Source organism: Cryptomeria japonica, chromosome 7 (genome assembly GCF_030272615.1).
Source record: "Cryptomeria japonica chromosome 7, Sugi_1.0, whole genome shotgun sequence".
Classification (NCBI taxonomy): domain Eukaryota; kingdom Viridiplantae; phylum Streptophyta; class Pinopsida; order Cupressales; family Cupressaceae; genus Cryptomeria; species Cryptomeria japonica.
Window position 1 is genome coordinate 128432728 of NC_081411.1, and position 24165 is coordinate 128456892.

Here is a 24165-nt window from a genome sequence, read left to right on the forward strand (position 1 = left end):
CCAGGCCTTCTCGTAGCATTATGAGCCCTGTACTAGCACTACACCTATGCAAGAGGTACATTATCTTAATTAATATTTATCTCACTCCCCCCCAATATATTATTAGGTTATCACTTTTTAACTGAATTTCGTCAGGTTATCCTGTCATCCACTTCGGGCACAGCTCCCGCTTGAAAGCCACTCTCTCTCATAGGACACTAACAGGAAAGGCCTCTCTACAAGAACTCTATGGCAAAACAAACAGCCATAACTAATCCTGACAAACCATAGGTGAAGGATACACAATCACTAACCCAAGATTGACCATTTGGACAAAACACACAATGGCTCACATCAACGGGGTTATACAACAACACTTTACCAAGGAGATAAATCAACATATGATATAATGACAACTCAACTAGAATAACAACAAAATTAAGTTTGACTGTAACCACCATTTACACAAGATCCTAATACAGACAATCTTTTATTAAAACAACCAAAACCAGAAATAACTTGCAAATAAGGAATTTTCCAGAAAATAAGAAAATACAACTATATTAATACAAGAAATCAATGTTGTCATTTGTCCAATAAAGTTAAATAAAATCACATAAAAATTAACCATTTAATTATATGTTCATGATTAATTTACAAATAAACCCGATTAGATTTTATAAATAATCTAAATTAAATTCTAAATTAAAAATTATATATAATAATATAATATAATTACATAAATATATAAATTCTACGAATATAATATTATATAATTTTATCACATTAAAATATATAATAAAAAGAAGATTTAATTTTCAAATATCTTTCATTTCCAAAATATCATAATTAAAACCATAGAAAATACTATATACATATATATAATATTTTTTTTTTTTTTTTAATTAAATTTTTTTTTTTTAATTAATATATATATATATTTTTTTTTTAATTTTTAAATACAATAATCTAAAACAAGTAAATTCTCTTTTCACCCAAAATTTATTTCCAATCAAATTTATTTACAAGGAAATTAATTAATACATAATATCTTCAAACTAATATAATAAAATAATTTCCCTTAACTTTTAATAATACAATAAATTTAGTTAATAATTAAATTTATTTCTATAATAACTAATAATATCATAGAGTTCCATGCACAATAAAAATCTTGGCAAAATTTGTCAAAATAACTTTTCCCAATTTTCTCAAAATTTAATCTATAAACACCCAGGTAATAACTTCTTTCCACAAACTAGAAATTAACTTCAAGAATAGACTTTAGCCAAGAACAAGAAATAATCAGACATGATTTTAGATTTGACAAACATCTTAACGTGCACATCATTCAGAAAGAACAAAGAAATAAATTATTTTCTTAAAACAACAATCAAAAGAAGCCACCCAACCTGGTATAGCTTTCCTGGAAGAAATCTGTAGAAGAGACTTAATCTTTTCAATAAGCTTCCAATAAATTTCTTCACCTAAATCCCTGACATGTTTCCTATGTGTCTAAAATAAAGACCTATTCCCTATTTAAACTAAAATTCTAGGTTCAATAGCATTTTCTCAAAAACCTAAATTTAGAATAAAAGTAATTTTATTATATTTTCTAATTTTATACAAAAGCTAAGCTAATATGCAATAATTAAATACCATTATTCTTTCTTTTCTTTTCTCATGCAAATTAATTAATTTTCTAAATAAAGAATTAAAGCAATACTTTAATTCTAATTAATTTTTTTATTCATTTATTTATTTATTTATTCATTTATTCATTTATTTATTTATTCTTTAATTTTTTTATTTATTTAAAATTCTAGAAAATAATAAATACAATTAATTTAATCTATTTTTCCACAAAAATTTAAATAAAAATATATTTCTAATATCATGTAGCTTGCAACTTAATTTAATAATTTCTTTTAATTAACTAAATTTATAATCTCAATGCATAAACAATTCAACTATGAGATAATACCATAAATTTAATTAATTAATTAAAACCACTAAACACGCAACTAAGCAAATCAAAGCAAAGACTCATAAGAAGATCAAAATGACAAAAAAATGAAGCTCGAACAAATTGACAAGACGACCAACTGACGACACTCACACGAGTGTAACTGAATAAAATAGGGTCAACTACTATCTCCTCCACTTTCATCGAAAAATATAAGGCATGCTCAGACCTGTGAAGCCAGGTGGAGACGATACCTCGTACCTACCCGATACTTGTACCTGCAATATCCTGCATCACCGAACCACACATGTATATATACAATATAGAAAACACAGTATACACACCGACGAAGGAAAATCGCGACATTCCCTGTCTCACCAAAATGAGTGAAAGAAAATCACCCCCTTGCATCCAATACACTCGCAGACACACAACATATAATTCCACATTGCATAAATAACGTAAAATGTCAGTAGATAGCAATAATCCATAAAATGCCATAAATCACAAGTACTGAAATACTGCAAATAAATTATGCATCTCATATGCAGATAAAGCATGAAATAATGTCATAAAAATCTGAATAACACATCATGGTAATGTATCCACTGAAAACAAACAATAATAAAGTACGAGTCTAAAGAGTTCAAACGAGTAGGGGTACTACATATTGTTTCCATCACATCCAAAATGATAACATAGATTAATTGTCATTTGCTTTATTTTAAGTAATTGGAATTCACTAAAACATTATTTTCACTTACATGTTATATCTATCATTAATCTAAAATAAAATAAAGCAAGCATTTCATTTAGAAGATAATAGATTTGATTTTATTATTTCATATTAGATTTGATTTATTTTAATCATTGCAACTTTTTATTTTTATTTTTTTCTTATTTAAATTAAAAAATCCTAACATAGATAATATATATTTAAAATAAATCATTTGCACATTGTTCCTCTTAATTTAATCTATCTCATGTATCATAATGACATTCCCTAAGGGTGTAACCTTTGAATCTGGAGAAGCGTTTTCGAGTATAAATCAAGGCCTCCAATTTAAATGCCCTTTAACACACAACTAGATATAATTCTCTAAATTTTTGCACAGGGAAGAGTAGAGTTTAATAAGGATCTAGAGTTTGATAGTGGATTTTTTGAAGGAGCTACCTGAACAAATATTTAGAGACATCTTACTAAGAGTTCCGTATAAATCTCAATGGAAGATTAAGCAGTTTTTGAAACCTGCCAAAGAGATGATGGAATGTTTCCAATATTATCAAGATAGAATTAAGTTTGGGCTGAGTAAGAAATTCATATGTTTGCTTCATCCTACTGGGATAACTTTATATGACCTTGTCGATCAATCATCTAAAAGGCTCCCTCGTACTCCCACTGGACTTGAAATCTGCCGTATTTCTAGGATTATATGTCTGAATCATAAGATTGTTTTGATAGGCTTGAAGCAGTCTCAGGGTTATACTGCAAAGTTTTTGATATATGATTTATTATCTTGTAAATGGAAGCAAGGTGCTGAAATTCCCACTTACAGATTTGACCACATGTTTGCATTTTGTGCCTCACCTGAAGGATCAATTTACATTGTTGGAGGGTTCTCTAAAGGTGGGCTTCCACTCCGTAAAGCAGCAATTTATAAAGTGGATGAAGACAAATGGGAGCTTCTTCCTGAGATGAACCAAGCAATTGAGAGGTGTATGGGTGTTTTTATTGAGGGAATATTTTATGTCATTGGTTATGTGTTGTAATAAATGTGAAAGATTTGATCCCAAAACAGGAGAATGGACAACAATGCAAAGTATGTTTGAACGAATGCATAAACAAGTTCTGTATGCTTTTGGACAACTAATTGCGTTTAGAATTAGAGAAATAGATCAATACGATTGGGAAGGAAATGTATGGAGAGAATTAGAACCCCTCCCTGAAGAACTTCTCCTTGTTAAACCCACGGCCACAGTGTGGAATGATGGAATTTTCTTGTGTGGTTTTAATTCGAATTTTTATATGTATAAACCTGGAGCACTCTCTGAGAAGTGGATTTCCGTTGGCCAGGTAGATCTTCTGGAAACTGTCATATCTATTGGCACAATAGAAATTTAATAAATATCTGCCTGCTTCATCAATATAAATTGTTCAAAATCTTACAATCGGTGTTCTGTCATTTCATTATAATATATGTATTTTGAAACTCTTTATTATATATGTGCTTAAAATTAATGTATATACTATTCATTAATATTCATTTATATTTTCCAAACAATTTATGTTGTCAATTCGTAATGTTGAATGATTCTGAAAGACACCCAAAAACAAACATAACTGAAAGAATATTTTGATCTTCCTAACATGCCCACAAAGCTCTCACAGATGAATATAGACTTTAGTTCATTTTTTCTATTGGAGCTCCTTTGATGGCATCTCTCTTCTCCGTTCATGGTAGCCACTTTGATTCTCCCAAACGGAAGAAGAAATTTATTAATATAAAGTTGTTATTAGGGTTTGAGAGAATATTAAAATAAAAGAGTTTGGATTCAGGATTCATCAATTTTGTATTTAGTTATGCAAATTATAGATTTATCTTTTAATACATATGTAGTTTGTATTTAGTTATGCAAATTATAGATTTATCTTTTAATACATATGTAGGTTGTGTTTTGTATTTGTGAACATAAAAATGTAACAAAATAGTTTAAATCTTACATTTTTTATGTATTAAAAAATAGTGACACCCATCAATGTTAATTTTAAAAATGAAAAAATTAAAATGTTTAAATTATATTTGAATAGATTATCTGTTGAGAGCATAGATCAACATCTTTTATAGATGAAAAACTTGATTTTCTCTAAATTGAGATAAATGTAATTCTTGTTGATAATAAATTATAATTCGTAATGTAAAAGATCTAATGAAAAATGAATAAAATGTTAATCTTGAATTATTGTGTTTGAAATCATTAATAAGATGAATCTTATTTAGAAAAATAATTTTCAGTTATGATCATTATAATCTTTCCGAATATCAAGTTCTATTATTATAAATACTTATCAAACTAAAAACATTTTATTTATGTCTATTTTAAGACAACTCTTTTATACCCTTTTTTGTATGTGAACATAATACAAACAACAATTTTGATTGAATCAGCACTAGTATATAGTTTTGTGTTCAAATTATCATTTAATTTATCATCATTGTTTGATTTTGTAGTAGTTTTAGATAATATACTAACATCATTTATAAGTAATATCATAATTTATGTCAAATCATTTAAGGTCTCATGATTGATAAATATTTATAGAATATTTTTATGGAAATTTCAACATGTATATATTATAGGTAAATTTAATAGGATCCATATTAAGAAAAATAAATAATTCTTTATCTATAATAATAAATGTCTTTGGTTTATTTCTTATCAAGTTGACACTAATAAAATATAGTGATAATATTTAGACCATTACTGTTGATAATGTACATGACTTTTTTAAGACCATGTGCTATCAATTCTCCTTAATTATCTTATTTCATATCTTTTGGATAAAAATCCACTTTTTTATATGGCTAATTTGGTGAAAGTAATACTCCCATTTCTATTAAACGACCAATTAGCTACCCATATATGATCATGAGTTTCACCAATTTATTTAGGCATACATTCATCGCTATACATGGATATTGATTGATGGCCAACATTTCGAATGTATCCTTAGAGTTAGTTAGAAGTAATTGGGTGCTATGAGAAGCTAAGTACATAACTGGAGAAACTTATCTCCCATTCCCATAAAGTGCTAATAGAAGCAAATATTTGGATATAGATGTGTGTTTTAGTGATTTGTGTTTATAAAATATGTAAGCATCTTAAAGGATGTAGGGAATGATATAATATTATAGTATATAATGATACAATATTATAGCATATGTTACTCTCTAGATTAAATATTTTTTTACATTTCGTATAAGCTATCATGAGTGTATTTTATGGGTTCTATTTGAAATGGTTAAACCATATTTTTATGTTGTATCTAAAAGGGAATTATCGTATAGATACTTCTCCATGGTTGAATGTAGCCATGTTAGCTAAGGCAATCTATTAAATATTATTAATTTTGAAGTTGCATCTGCTTAGTTATTGTCATTACTATTCACTTGTCATTGTAGACCATAAAAAATTCTTAAAGTGTCTTAAGAAGAACTATGATTGTGACATATAAGACATTCCAAGTAGTAATGGATATTTAAAGTAGAACAAGGTAGAAAATTGCCTCTTGTCCCATTGATATAAATATTTATGTACTTGTTTAGTTCACATTTCTTATTTTATTTTCTCTTTCAAAATTCTATATTCTATTTCTACATGAATAAGCACTAGTATAAAAAATTTAGTGACGAAATTATAATTGTTGACTCCTTATTGTATTAGTGTTTAGATTATAATTAAATATTATTATTTATGTCAAAACATGTAAGAGATGATTCATAAGTAATTAAAGAGTATGTTTACATGGATTCCCATTTATATATGTCATTTAAGTGAGTTCTAAAGGATCCAAATTAAGGAAAATAAATAGTTGTTTAAATTTTTTGTATGTGTAATTTGTAAATGTATCTATAGTATTAGAGGTGTCAAATAAAAATAACTATTTATTTTTTGTTCACATTATTTGAGACATTATTGTTCAAGACCACATGCTATTACTTCTCTTTAGTTATTTGATTTCATATCTCTTAGATGAAAGTACACGTTTTATAAAAGTACACGTTTTATAAAAAGCAAGACTCCCACTTCTATTAATTGATATCTTAGATATCCATATTTCATCAAGATTTTCACCACTTTTTCTAGGTCCACCTTGATATAGAATGATTTCCCTAACATTTTGTTGCTTGGGTAGTCCACGTTTGAAACTTATGTTCGTTAAAGAAAATCTCTAATTTTAATGAACTAAAATTTATTTTTAAAATTTTTTGTTTTATTTTTATATTTCTTTTAAATCATATTTTATCACCTATAATAAAAAAAGGTTGATATTGTTGGAAGTATTCTCTATTTTTATATTAAAAATAGAGAGATCAAAAAAGAGAGTACAACCAACGAGAGTCTGAAAGGAGGCCTCACATCAAAATAGCAGTAGTACTATTACAAAGAGGAAAGCTCAGATACATCGAAAGTGAAAAATAGGGAACAAAAGAGCTAGAGCAGAAGAGATAATTCATACAAAATAGTATGATCATCTAGATGGGAGTGAGTAAGGCACGAACTATGAAACTGTGTCAAATGGTGTTCCTGCATGCATTTTTGCGTAAAATTGATGGAAATATCTTAATCCCCAAGCTGCAGAACTACTACATGAGCTTGGGTAATGGATCAGAAGTGAGAAAAGAGCCCATTGTCCAACCCTTAGATTCAGAGGCCCTAGAAGAAATTCAGAACGAGAAGATGTGGAGCATCAATTTCCTAATGAAGCTGGCTAAAATGAGCTCGAGGTCACGGCCTAAGGGCTGGGTGAAGAGACACTTGAGGGAGGAAAGGTTGTTGTAAAAGGAAGGTGGGCAGTAGCTCGACAAGGAAATCCAGGTACTGCAAGAGGCAGAGGATTGGGGTCTGGGCCTTGGAGAAGAGTGGGTTTAAAATTATACTCAGAATGTGGAAGAGGTGGCTATGCCTGAGGCACATGAAGAATGTTGGACCAATTGCCCAATGATTTCCAGAGCTCTGGATACATGGAAGAAGAGGATGGAGGACAAATTTTGGTCCATGGATATTGCAACAGACGAGGCCACCTAAGGGTTTCATCGTTTTCTGGTTTGGGGATAGTTTTATTCTTTGTGCTAGATAATATGTCAGGCCCGATTTTGAAGCCATGGGCACTGCTAATATAGGAAGATAAGTAATAGCTGCTAGGTAGAATAGTTTATGGGAAAATTAGAAGATGGTTTTTTGGTTCGTTGATAAAAAAAAGCTTTAGCATGTACATAACTATGTAACTCTTTTTAAGCACATCTTAGCAACTGTTTAATGATAAATTAAAAAAAATATTAAATAATGAAATAAATATGCATTTATTTATCATTACAATATACTTTTATAAATATAATTAAATAATGTATGATATAATTTTAGTAAAATGTTCATAATTGACATAAGATTGTAAAACATTTATTATTAAACTTCGAATTATTATACATGAAAATTTAAATTATTTTAATATTTATGTAAAATATATTTCAGGGATCATTTTCTACTTAAATAATTTTATTAACATACTCATATTATGTTTAGTCTTAATTTAACTGAATATCCATTATTCTCAAAATATACAAAGTCAAGAACATAGTTATCTAACCCATTAAAAATTAAAAATATAAGAACATGCCACAATCTAAAATCATGAATTCATAATTTGTTTCACGAACCCAATTGTATCATAGAAATAAAATATACTAAAATACCATAATAAAATATCATCTCTTAGTGAAAAATATGAATACTGAAATAATAAAATGTTATCAAATTACCTGCAGTGCACTTTTTTTATTATTCAAAGTTAGAAAGAGAGAACATGGAGTGTCTTAAATGGTCAAAATAAAAAATTAAATAAAAATCTATATGGGAATAGCATAGATAACTACAGGGCTTCTAATAGTCTAATTAGTATAGCTCTAGGTTAAGGAACTTGAAGCCAATATTTTGGTAAGAATGGGTTCATCTTCAATTGTAACATTATATGTTAAATTTTTCTTAGAGAAGAAAATGGTAATGCCTTTGGTTCTGATGCCCTCCTAAATGGCACAATGTTAGTCTTAAGATCAATCAACACAAAAACACACAAGATGTTAGAGTTAATCAAATCAAAAACTAAAACATGAAGGCATTCCAAGAGAGATATTAAAAACACATGCTAATGAATCTAACTAAAGAAGTAAGACAATGAGACATCTCCAACTGTCTCTTAGCATGAGATTAGCTCCTTCTCCCTTGTTCCTCTCCTCTCCAAGTTCCAAAATAGTGTAGCTCTCAGCAGCTTTTTGCACTATGGATGCTTATGGAGGATTGAGATTGTAGAATAGCTCCAAACATGAAATGAAAAGCTATTTTAATGCTAAAATGAAGTATTTTACCAAAAAGACAATATTTAGTTATGCTATGCTAAATGCTCTCTAAAATGGCTATAGTCTAAATGCTTACAAGTTTTCAGGATCTGGATTATGAAGGAATGGGCTCTATTTATAGGAAAAATGGAGCAATGGATGGCCAGGATTGAAAGGTTTAATCAAGGGTCAAGCTTGAAAGTTGGGGATCCATGTGCACAATTGGCACCAATAAAATAGTGACAAGTGTCAACACAGGATTGGGTTGAGAGAAGAGGTTGGAGGCATTAAAGGCCTGAAAAGACCTCATGGTTATCTAAAGGCTAAGGGTCAAGCCTAAATTAGGATTACCCACTGGATTAGGAATTAATCCAAGGATAAACCTTTGTGCAAATGATTAAGAGATAATCATGGTCAAAGCATTAAATGCTTGATGAGACCTTTGTGGTTGGATAGAGGTTGAGTCAAAACAAATGTTTTAACCATGTGGGAGAGTTGAATTAACCATTAATGGTTATTGGAGACTTTGTGGATTAAGTGGTTGAAAGTTGGAAGCCTTTAATGGTTTTCAAAGACTTTGGGGTTTTTGGTGGTTGAAGGTTGAAAACCTTCAATGGTTATCCAAGACTTTGGGCCATTTGAGAAGTGACTCCATTTTGCTTAGGAATGTGACAATAATTAGGGGATGGATTAAGCTAATTAGGAAGGGGTTAGAAGAATCTAGAAGGGGATTAGATTTTGCAAGTGGATTTGGTGGGTGAGGGAAAATAGGATTTTATTAAAATAAAAATTCATTTATTTCAATAAATGTGTGCAAGTTGTATTTGTAGGAAAATGCAAGTGGGGTGGGGATAATGATTTAAATAAATGTTAATTTATTTAAAAGAGGAAAAGGGGGATTTAATTAAATAAATTGATTTATTTATTTAATTAATGGGAATTTGATTTTAATGAATTAATTAAAATAAATTAAATAATTTATTTAATTAATAGAAGAATGTTTGGGGATGATTTAATTAAATATTAATTTAATTAATTGATGGCTAGTGGATTTTTAATCAAATAAATACGAAATATTCATTTAATTAAAATGGACAGATTTATGTGACTACAGGTTCAACTATAACATTTATTCTACAAGGTAGACATACACTAACTCTGTATGTACTTTCTCAAAATCCTACATAGTAAGTTGTCTAGGAAACATTGCTTGAATAGGTTCTCCTACAATGGAAACAACCAATATTAAAGAGTAGTTAAATTGTCATCATCCATTTTTAGATTTTTGTATTAAATCACAACTACTAAAATATCTTCTCAGAAAACATGATGTAGTATCATTGTAACCTTCCTTATAAAGAAAATTGATGTAATCACCCATGATAGATTTATCTAACTCAACCTTCATCTCCTTGAAATTAATCTTCATCAATAAAACGTTATTAGTAAAGCAATGAGTCTTGCTTCTTATTCAATCATAATTTTTTTTAGTAATTATAATTAATTTTTTAACTAAAAAAATATACTTTAATTTAAATATTTATCAATTTAACTTATAATATGGCATTTGTAAATAGATGCAGAATTTGGGTATAGTATTGGACAGATAAATCCATTTATGATCAATGATTTAGGGCTTTTGTATGATGCAAAAAATTCCATGTGATAAAACAAGTGATATAAATATCTCAAAGAAATTGATAATGCATTCAAGGAAAAAACACATTACAAATAAATATCATTTTTTGAAAGAGAAAATTATTAAAAAAATAAGTATGTTAAAGACTAACCAACAAATTACAGATATCTTCACAAATTACACTATTCTCTATGCTCTCTTTGTCATCATTGGAAAGTGTGTTATACAGCTTGCTAATATTTTTCAACTTTCCATCCTCTGTTATTTCACTTAGAAGTTTGTCCAGTGGAGCAATATCCTGTTTTACCTTCTTTTTCTTTGGAGTTAACTTCTTAGCTAGAGGCCTAACTGCCTGTTGCTTTTGTCTTGTTCTTCTGGGTGTAGGTGAGGGTGCCGGTCAGGGTTTTGTTTTCCTTTCTACCCTTTTGAATACCGCTGATATATCACTTTCAGAAGAAGTTGCAACCGGTGAAAGATGTGTTTTCGATTGGGGTCCTTCTAGTTCACTTTCCTTAATACTAGTTTTCTTTAATGCATCTTCTTTAATTGCTTTAGCCTATCTAGTTCCCTTCCTCACTGGTTTTTCAACTTTCTTAACTCTTTTCTTAGACTGAATGCCACTCTCAATTGTTTCTGCATTGCCAAATACTTTCTCAGATGGTTCCTTTGGTGCTTCAAGGTGGGATTTTGCATAAGTTTCAATGATGTTATCATCTGTTTCATATCCCATTTTAGTTACCCAGATAGTCCTAGGGACAACTGCCTCCCTCCAGATTTCATCTTTCTTTATTACAAAGCATATTTCCTTTTGATATTTGTCTACAATTGCCTAAGACAGCCTTATTCTTATCTTCATTCGAGCCTTCAGTGCTTGAAACTGTTCATTTATATTTTTCTCGCTGTCTTCTCCCATGTTGTTTAATATATTCAATAGTTGCTTTCCTACCGGTATATCAAAGCCAAAATCTTTCCTACCAATACCGGGTACTTCCTTAGTAATGTACAGCATCAAACATACAAGTAAATTTCCAAATCTACAAGTTCCTTTCTTATCTCATTTGATCTTCTTCAGGTTGTCTATCAATTCATCTTTAAGCCATTCACATACATCTATTCTTGCATTATCAGTCACCATGTTATATGCACTTTTAATACATAGGCTAGATACTGAGTTTAACCTATTTGCATGTGTAGCCTTGTAGCCTAGAATCATACTAACAAATATAACATTTATGTCGTTCACATCATTGACTCTTAGGGATCTTTTGTCAAATGTTGCACCAGTTAAGTCCATCATAGTGTCATTTGAGACCCTTTTAGTCCTATCAGGCCTACTACTGGTGGAAGGTAACCCTGTTACTGCCCTAACTACTTCTTTGGTGATCTTATGGATGGAAACCAACCAAAAGAATTCACCATGGACTCTGCTTAGGACTATTCTTATCACATCTTCAAGAAAATTAGGAATGCTAAGAATATCCAAAAAACCTAGGGTTTCTACTACCTTGTGTTCCAGTTTGATATTGCCATTTACATCACAAATCACAGTCCTATACATGTTCTTGATTTCATCATCTCCTAATTCCTCTATCTGACAATGTATGTATATCCTAGGGTCCTCTGCATAAACTACTCCCTTAGGTATTTTTGAAAATGCACCTTTGGTATCATCCTTCTTCGCAATTTCGGGAACAAGTTTGAATACGGGTCTAGGGCACTTGATAACTTCAATCACAGTAGGGTTTGCAATAAATTCAAGTGTGGATGAGGAAGCCATAGTTATAAATACCTCAATCTGCCTTTAGGATGAGTGCTTGGATGAATTGCTTCACTTTTTTGCTAAGGATGCCTTCGCTCGGGATTTTTGTGCTCTCAAAGATTTGGATGCTCGGTGAATGAAAAAGGAGTCAAAACACTTACTTTATAATGTTATTTTATCCAACTACCACATTTAATGCTTGCCGATTAAGTCAAACTTAACTCATCTACCGGTAAAGAAGTAATTCAACTTCTCACCATCAACCGAGGGTAAATTAGCATGTTTATCAATTTGTTGCCAAACCCCCAAAGGATTTTCCTTTAGTTAGATGAAGAGTCTCCTGCTGGTAGAGTGATACTCTATTCTACCGGTGGAGGAGTATTCCCATCAATATTTTGATCTAACTTTCTAATCCATTGCTTTGAGAATTCTTGCTTTACCTCTTCAACCTTTTCTTTACCTTTCAAGCTAGGTCCTTTGTTATTTGTCGGTGATGTCTTGCTTCTACAAAATTTTGCAATATGTCCAATATTGTCACAAGCATAACAAGTCACATTGTTTTGTCTAAATAGCTTTCTCATATCCTATGTCGGTTTGTGTTCTGCATTAATTAGATAAGTGTCCGAATCTGCCACAAACATAACATCTTACATTCATTCTACAATTTTCTGAATTATGACCAACTTTATTGCATTTAGAACATTGACCGGTGGGTATATTACTGTTCTGATAATTTCTAGATCTACACTAATTTCCTCTATGAGCATACTTGTTACAGTTAAAGTTTCCCATTAAATTAATAAGCATTAGGTTGTCTTACCGATTTACTATGATCATGATTGTTTGCAGTAGCAGAGCTTTCACCAACTTCAAAGCCAAGGCCATTTGTATCACCATTAGGTTTCTGATTCTTCAGCACGTGATCAAGTTATTCTGAACTTTTCTTGAATTTTTCTTTGTGTTGATTTGTAGTAGCCAATTCATTTTCCAAGATTCCTTTCTATCTCATGAGTTTAGTTTTGTCATTTTGTATATGCATCAAATCTGTCTTTAACATATCATTTTCATGACCAAGTCTTGTGTTTTCATTTCCAGCATCATTTAGTCTTCTAACCAAGTCATCTTCATTCTACTTCCTATCTTCAATTTCTTGACAAAATCTCATAGTCATATCTTGCTTCTCATTCTTCATTGTACTGTTTTCTTGTCTCAGTTTGTTCACCAGATCATTAAGAGTTTCCTTTTCATCATCATCATTCTGCATCTTTTCACAAAGTTTTCTTCTCTTATTCCTTGCAATAGTGAGATTTTATTGAAGTCCTTGAATGATATCCTGTGCAGCCTTCAAATCATCTTCAAGTTTGATATTTTTCACTTTTTCTGCATCAAAGTCTGAAAGAGTTGTTTCCAATTGTTTTCTCAAGTTTTCCATCTCTACCGGTGTCAAGATCTTCCTCAAGCTATTAGGCTTTTGAATATAGAGGACCAAGCTCTGATACCAATTGTTAGGATTCCCAAAGATACTAAGATGGGGAGGTGAATCAGTATCTAACCAGTATAAGAATTTACTTGAATTATAACATGAAAAGCATATCAAAATTGTGTATCGGTAAACTAAAATTAATGCAGTAAATGAGAACAACAACCACAACATGAAAAGAAAACCATAACACAATATTTTTAATGAGGAAACCTAGTGTGGGAAAAACCTCAGTGGGATTTGTGACCCACAATATTCGTTTACTGGCCAATAAGAGAATATTATTGTTTATAATAGGGGCCTGCACATGCAGGAAGGCCAAGTTCCTAGAGCTCACTGCTTAGTTACAAAAGAAGTCTCATTGACTTACAAAAATGGATTATACAAATCCAATGTCATGTACTGCTTCAGATCAACATCTGCTATGCCTGGTTCACTACCGGTTTAAGCTTTGCAATATACATAAACCATTATTCAATATTTGCCTTACAATTTGCATATTAGGTTTGCATTAATCCTTCCATCTATATCTCCTAAATGTTCTACAATGATCTCATACTTATATGACTCATATTACAATCTGCCAAGTTGTCTTACAAAATATTTTACAATTAATTACAAAATATAATTACACAAAATTCTTGTGGGCTAGGGTGTCGATAATCTTCCTTTTCGGTGCCGGTGATCTGTATGCTGGTGTAGAGTCTTCTAGTGCCGGTGCCTGCCGGTATCACATGATTGTATAGTTGCCATAAATGAAAATACCTTTAATCACCTACAATTTCTCATTGGAGTGTGCATTTGCCAATAATTAATCCCAATACCCCCTACCGATTGAGGCCTACAAATCTTGTCCCAATCCATTAGGGAGATCCGTTTCTTCTCTTCCACCCCTTGCCAAAAGAAAGATCTTAGATGTCTGTTTAGTATTTCCTTTTTAGACTGGGGCAGGCTGAAACATGAAAGCTGGTAGATAGGCATAGTAGCCAGAATTGATTTAACTAGAGTAGCTATGCATGTAGAGGATAGCCACTTACCCTTTTAGGTTGCTACCCTATTTTAAATCTTTTCTACTACTCCATCCCACATATTAGATGACCCAAAGCCCTTATCCAAGGGAAAGCCTAGATACTTACAGGGAAGGCTTCCTAGATTGAAATTTAGAATGCCACATATGTCTTTTTGTATACTTAATTTATTGTTAAAAGAGAATACTACCGATTTAGCCATATTGATTTCCTGACTTGAAGCCATCGAGTAAGAGTCCAAGATTTTCTTAAAAGCCCGAGCCTCACCTAGATCACTAAGCCCATATAACATAGTGTCATCCATAAATTGCTGATGCATTATAGGATCAAGCTTGCTGGTGATTCTGATTCCTGACACCTAACTATTCTCCCTCTCCCTAGAAATCAATCTCCCCAAAGATTCAACCATAATGATGAATAGAAAAGGGGATATAGGATCTCCTAGCCTCAAGCCCCTAGAGTAACTAAAAAATCCTTCAGGAGTGCCATTAACCAGTACTGAGAATTTAGGGATAGAGATACATTCAAAAATCAAATTAATCCACACAAGGGGGAATCCAAAAGATTCTAAGCATCTGCATAGAAATCTCCAATTCACCTTGTCATATGCTTTCCTAATGTCAATCTTTCAGAGCATACTAGGATTTCCATTCTTTTGGACAAAGTGGATAGCCTCCTGAGCTATAATAACCCCATCATAAATAGATCTTCCAGGAACAAAACTTGTTTGTTCCTCACAAATCAACAGGGGAAGGAGTTTCTGAATCCTATTAGCTAGGGTTTTAGAAAAATGTTTATAGATAGTATTGCACAAGGAAATAGGTCAAACCTCATCAAAACGTTTAGGTTTATCCTTTTTACAGATAAGGGCCAAAAAAATATTGTTAATTTGTTTGAGGATATTACCTGAGTTCCTCATTCCTTTCAGAGTTGTCATAACTTCCACACCTAAGAAGGGCCAACATTTTTGAAAGAAGCTAGTCAGAAAGCCATCTGGCCCAGGGGATTTATCTAGGCTCAACTGCATAAGAGATTCTTCTACTTCTGATAAAAAAAAATTATCAGTAAGAGAATCAGTTTGGTCCTTACTCAGAATCTTTGGGATATACTTCATAAACTTGTCCAGTCAGAATTGAGGATAAGAGAAAAGAAATCTACAGCCTTTATCGCAATGGATTTGGGATTAGCCACCTTAGAGCTATCACTTAGCTTAATCTTGGAAATATGATCTATGACTCTTCTCATCCTCACACTATTATGGAAGAATTTGGTGTTCTTATCACCCTGTTCCAACCACGTCTCTCTAGATTTTTGTTTCCAAAAGACTTCTTCATTTGAAATAATTTATTCATGATCGGCAAGGAGTTTCTTTTCTCTAAGAAATAGGGTCTCATCCATCCCATGTCTCAACACTTTCTCATTAACTTCTGCCAACTCATATTCCACTTGGGATTTATTGTCAAAAATATTGCCAAAGTGTTATTTATTCCAATGAATGAGATTCAGCCTAATAATCTTAATTTTGTTAACAATCTTAAAGATCCTAGACCTCGAGACCTTGGTTGCATTCTACCACTCCTTTAGAAGCTCGAGGATGTTATCATCTTTCAACCACATATTCTCAAATTTAAACGGGCATCGTTTTGGACCAACCTCGCCCTGAATGTCAAGTTGAATAGGAAAGTGATCTGATCCTCAGAAAGGTAGAATAGAGGCATCCAAGGTATAGGAAAAGTTGATAAGACTTCCCAAAACAAAGAATATATCGAGTTTCTCTGCAATATTACTAAACCATAACATAGGATTGTTCTAGGTAAAGGCTTCCTTAACCATATTAATCTCCCTCATGCCACTGTGATGGATCCAATCTGCAAAGTCAAGAGAAGCACAATCATTTATACCTAAGCCTCCTCGCTTCTCATGTTGATGCAAAATTGCATTAAAATACCCACCTAAGATACATATCTGATTAAGGGTGTTTGTGAAATTCTCAATTTCCTCCCATACTCTTTTTTTATCCTCATTAAGGATAGGCCCATACATGTTAATAATGACCAAATCTAGATTGTTTTTAGGCTAGTTACCCTCCCACTCATCCAATTGTCGTGAGATTCCATAAATGAAAAAAAGATACTGCATGGATCCCAAATTATAGCAAGTCCTCCAAAGGCCCCATTGGTTGGGGCCATTGTAATCTGTCTAAAGCCTAATCGCTTGCGAAAGGAGACTAAATCTTCATTCCCTAATTTAGTCTCCTGTAACAGAGCTAATTCTGGACTGAATGAGGATAGATATCGCTTGATTAACCTCTATTTGTTAGGGGAATTTAAACCCCTAACATTCCTTGACACAACTTTCATGGTGCCTTGGGAAGGACCTTCCCCTTCCCTTCATGAAACATGTCTGTGATTTTAACCTGACGTTCCATTGTTCCATCATTGGCTCTTAGCTCTGATAAGGATTTCCTACCTCTCTTTTTGCAGGACTTGGCTCGATCTGGGGTAGATTTATCATTTGCCTAGAGATCGATGCCTAAGGTTTCATTTTCCTTGTTATGCAAGCCTAAAAAAAGTTCCTCCATGTCAAAGACCAGATGGGGGGGAAAGGGCCAAAATTACCTTCCTAAGCATTTTTTTTTCTAAAGATCAAGTTCGTTCTTATCTATTATTTTATCCAATAATTTGTCCATGATTTCCTCAGTAACTGAGTCACATAGATAATTAATAATGTAGTTAACCTCGTCCTCTTTGCGGGCTAGATCCTCCTCTTGATCAATCCTTTCCACATTATTATCCCCTTACTTCAGATGGGGAGAACCATTAAATTCCTTTGATCATCCAATCTTGTAGCCTGATCTGAGGAAAGAGGAAGAGCTTCCATCTCCCTACCCATCCCATCTTTAAAATCTAGAGAAGGATCACCGTTCTTGACACAAGGTATCACTGAATTAGCAGGCATACATGGCTTTTCCAATAGAGATTCCTCAAGGGGGAAAGGAGAGGAGGGGATCAGTTGATCGTCCCTACTCTGGTCTACTATAACTTACCCCTCTTCTATCTCCTTTTGTTGCCTAGGTGGCAAAGAAACTTCCCTGATCACAAACCCTCCTTGCTCCAAATTGAAACTAATGTCTACCCCAGGAATCTTTCTAGATCTAGATTGAGAAGAGGGGAATTCTAGGGTTAATGAAGGAGCAGGGTCTAAGTCCAGAACTCCTTTATAAAATTTGGGATAGATAAGGAAAAATGACATCCCTAATTTAATTTCAATAGGTTTTAAAGTTTTAACACTAATATCCATGTTAATTACCATTACATAGTTCAAGTATTTCCTATTCTTATCACTAAGCTCTACAAATTTACCCAATTGATTACCTATTTTCATAATAATTTTGGTTTCTATTAATTCTACTTGTAAGTTAGGAATTAAAACTGGTCTATCTATCTTTAAAGATTTCAAATTGTTAGGGTTAAAATCTGAATGCCAATGTAGAAACCTAAAATCAAAACCTTTGAAAGTTGGAGATTTACTTGTTAAGAATTCTTTCTTATGTTTTGAATTTTCACAATCAATATATAGAAAGCCTTCAGTCAAGATATCTATACTTACTAAAGTCCCTGTCATCTCTCGAAAACCCCAAAATATTTACAAGACTGTTGAATCCTCTTTACCAAGTTATCATTAATCTCTAAAATATTTTCCACATCTAAATTAGGGTTCCTATTTATATCCGGCTTGGCCCGTGAGGGTTTAGGAGGCATCGTAACTATCTTGCCCTTGCCCTTAAAATCCCTAGGTTGGATATCCATCGGTCTTCTATGATTATTATTACTTCTTATTCTAATATTATTGGAGTGAGAGCTAACCTAGGCAGCTGGTTTTATGAAACCTTCCTCAAGATTTTGCAACTGATAAAACCTATTGGAGGTGGTCAGCTTAGTATTTCCATGGCATTGATCATTGCCATTCACAACCCTCAAAGAATTTTTCATAGCTTCTCTACGTGACCTCCTAGGTTTCACCACTTGCCAATCCAACTACTCCTAAGGTAGGGGAGCCCTGATCCCCAGATTGCAAACCCTGAGCGCATATTTGGTTTGCTCAAAAAACCACTTCTGTTGGGCCAAGTCTAGCACTTTCCGCAGCGAAAATTGTGAAGGGAAATTTGCTTGATTTTTTCATTGCATTTTCGCAGAGCTCTTTTCATTTCAAGTATAGTTATGTCTTTTTTGTAATGTTATTTTTTTATTTATTTTATTATTTGAATGTGTCTCTTGTTCATATTATTATTCATGTTTTTCTTTCAAACTTTAATTTCATTTAATATTGAATACATACATACATACATACATACATACATACATACATACAAACTCCACACCATTTCTTCTCCAACGTGCACTAATCTCTACAGTTTAAAAGTTTGTCACACACCTTTTTGACCAATTTCATATTTTCTTACCATAATTTTCTCTTGATAAACCACTATTTCTATCATGAAAGACCTTTTATATTAAACATAGATACATACAAATTGAGTTATATTGTGCACACGCTAATATATACATGATTTAATGAATTTATTTGTATATATTCATGAAAAACTTTGTACGTTAGATTATAGTATTATGCCTTTCACACCATGCATGTTTATGCTTTTGTTATTGTTAAACGTATTTATTGTTTTAAATACAAGCAATACTAGTTATATATTCATTCTATTGATTGCTATTATATACTTCACGTGGAGCTTCATTGAAAATAATGACACACTATAGAAAAGAAAAGAGATCAACTAGAATAAGCACAATTAGAGTCACTTGTGGGGTGTGCTTCACTTGTACATAGTTTGTTGAGGAAGAGACAAAAATGCCTAAGAAGAAGGTGTTTTTCTTGAATGTGCAAATGAAACAACCAATAAAAATAATTTTAAACTAGATGTTAAAACACCTATTACCATCTCTAGATCACAATATGTACAATCAGGGCCCTCACCTAGCCCATTCAAATAATGGTCTATTAATAACATGCAAAGTGCAGTTGCCAATATCAAACACAATGACTCTCAGGGTTACAAAAATCAAGTGGGGAATCTCTCATAGAAGTTTGAGGTCAAGGCTGGTTGGAGTTACCATCATGAAGAAGAAGGAACCATGAACCATTTTATCTAAGGAAAATAAATTTGATGTTTCCCAACGGTGGAAGGACATGGTTGATATTACCCCCAGGCTTCAAGTGAATTAACTAAAATCTAATATTACATGAATGATTGGATGTAGACCTGACCCATTCACAAAGGAATTCTAGGGAGGTCATGGTCGGATTCCTAAATAATGATGTTTGATCTACCATGAGTGATTTCTAGTGTGTCTTCTCTCATATGAAAAACTTTATTTGTAAACAATATGCAAAAGATATATATATACATGTATATTTATATATATACATGTATATACATGTACATGTATATATATACATATATACACATGTATATATGTACATGTACATATGTACATGTACATGTACATATGTACATGTACATGTATATATGTACATGTATATATATACATGTACATATATACATGTACATGTACATATGTACATGTATATATATACATGTATACATATATATACATACATATACATATATGTATATATATACATACATATACAGATATGTATATACATGTATATATGTACATGTATATATATACATGTATTATATATATATATATATATATATATATATATATATATATATATATATATATATATATATATATATATATATATATATATATATATATACATATATATACATATGTATACATGTATACATATATATAGATGTATACATGTATACATATATATAGATGTATACATGTATATATGTATACATGTATACATATGTATACATGTATACATATATACATGTATACATCTATATATATGTATACATGTATACATCTATATATATGTATACATGTATACATATGTATATATATGTATATATATATATATATATATATATATACATATATATACATATGTATACATGTATACATATATATAGATGTATACATGTATACATATATATAGATGTATACATGTATATATGTATACATGTATACATATGTATACATGTATACATATATATATATATGTATACATGTATACATATATATATATAGATGTATACATGTATACATATGTATACATGTATACATGTATACATATGTATACATGTATACATATATATATATATATATACATATATATATATATATACATATATATATATATATATATATATATATATATATATGTATATATATATATGTATGTATATGTATATATATAGACATACATATATACTATTAAAAGAGATAAAGTACTCTATTCACATTTAAGTACGAAAATAACATAGTTGGATGACTCTTGGAGAAAGAGGAGGCTACTATGAAGAAGGATAGCCCCTTTGGAACAATAACCCTTGTCCTTAACCCTGCCTATGTAGGGACATATCGTTTTCAATATATAAGACTATTAAAAATATATAAAATAAAATATAATAATAACATTGCTAATTACAAAAGTTGAGACAATTTAATTTCCAACAACTTAACCTATCAAATACTTTTTTAATGATAATTATCTATTAAAAGTTCCTCCAATATTAGGAGAAATTATTTTGAAAATCTATATTATCATAAATCAAATTTATATTTTATTATAGTTCTATATAATATTTAATAGTCTAACAAAAATTTCTTCTTTGGTATGACAATCTTCCCAAAAATTTCAATTGTATTTTAATATAAAATTCTAAAAGCAAGAAAATAGTAATCGAATTTAACCACAACAAAAAAAAATTGAATTTCAATGAATAAATCTCAAACAAAATTACTTATAACTAATTTAAAAAGGAGAATTTATAATATAATGATGAAATTTCTGAAGGGACCTATTTTTTTTTGGACATAAGACAATCATTACTCTAATTTTCAGCAATATATTCTTCTACCAAAATATCAAAATTAATAGCACTTTTTTTATTTATTTAAATAATATAAATTATAATCTGCTTACTGTTTCCATTGCACCCAAAATGATAACATAGATTAATTGACATTTGCTTTATTTTAAGTAATTTGTAATTCACTAAAACATTATTTTGACTTACATGTTATATCTACATTAATTTGAAATAAAACAAAGCAAGTATTTCATTTAGAAGATAGTAAATTTTATTTTACTATTTCGTATTAGATTTGATCTATTTTAATCATTACAACTTTTTTATTTTTATTTTTTTTAATTTAAATTTAAAAATCCTATAATTCTAAGATATGCATACTTCTATTTATGACATAGATTATATATATTTAAAATAAATAATTTACACATTTTTCCTCTTAATTTAGTCGGTCTCATGTATCATAATGGCATTCCCCAAGGGTGTGACCTTTGAATCTGGAGAAGCGTTTTCAAGTATAAATCAATGCCCTTCAACACACAACTAGATATAATTCTCTAAATTTCTGCACAGGGAAGAGTAGAGTTTCATAAGGAAGAAGAGTTTGATAATGGATTTTTTGAAGGAACTACCTGAACAAATATTCAGAGACATCTTACTAAGAGTTCCGTATAAATCTCAATGGAAGATTAAGAAGTTTTTAAAACCTGCCAAAGAATTGATGGAATGTTTCCAATATTATCAAGATAGAATTAAGTTTGGGCTGAGTAAGAAATTCATATGTTTGCTTCATCCTACTGGGATAACTCTATATGACCCTGTCAATCAATCATCTAAAAGGCTCCCTCGTACTCCCACTGGATTTGAAATCTCATATATTTCTAGGATTATATGTCTTAATCATAAGATTGTTTTGCTAGGCTTGAAACACACTGACGTTTATACTGCAAAGATTTTGATATATGATTTATTATCTTGTAAATGGAAGCAAGGTGCTGAAATTCCCACTGACAGATCTGACAACAAGTTTGCATTTTGTGCCTCACCTGAAGGATCAATTTACATTGCTGGAGGGTTCTCTAAATATGGTAGAAGGCGTAGACTCCGTGAAGCAGCAATTTATAAAGTAGATGAAGACAAGTGGGAGCTTCTTCCTGAGATGAACCAGGGAATTGACAGGTGTATGGGTGTTTTTATTGAGGGAATGTTTTATGTCATTGGTAATATGTGTTGTAATAAATGTGAAAGATTTGATCCCGAAACAGGAGAATGGACAACAATACAAGTATGTTTGCACCAATGCATAAACAAGTTCTGTATGCTTTTGGACAACTAATTGCGTTCAGAATTAGAGGAATAGATCAATACGATTGGGAAGGAAAAGTATGGAGAGAACTAGAAGCCCTCCCTCAAGAAATTATCCTTTTGAATCCCACAGCCACAGTGTGGAATGATCGAATTTTGTTGTGCGGATTTAATTCAAATTTTTATATGTATAAACCTGGAGCAATCTCTGAGGGGTGGAATTCTGTTGGCGAGGTAAAGCTTCTGGAAACTGTCATATCTATTGGCACAACAGAAATCTAATAAATCTCTGCCCGTTTCATCAATATAAATTGTTCTTTCTAACATGCCCTCAAAGTTCTCACAAATGAATATACGCTTGCGTTCATTTTTTCTATTGGAGCTCCTTTGATGGCATCTTTCTTCTCCGTTCATGGCAGCCACTTTGATTCTCCCAAACAGAAGATGTTGTTTATTAATATAAAGTTGTTATTAGAGTTTGAGACTATATAAAGATAAAAGTGTTTGGATTCAGTATTCATCAATTTTGTATTTAGTTATGCAAATTATAGACTCATTTTTTAATATATATGTAGGTTGTGTTTTGCATTTGTGGACATAAAAATGTAACAAAATGTTTTAAATCTTACAATTTTTTATGTATTAAAAAATAGTGACACACACCACTCTTAATTTTAAAAATGAAAAATTTAAAATTTTTAATTTATATTTGAACACATTATCTCTTGATAGAATAGATAACCATATTTTATAGATGAAAAGTTTGATTTTCTCTAAATTGAGATAAATGTAATTCTTGTTGATATAAATTATAAAAGGTAATGTAAAAGATCTAATGAAAAATGAATAAAATGTTAATCTTGAATTATTGTGTTTGAAATCATTGATAAGATGAATTTTAATTAGAAATATCATTTTCAG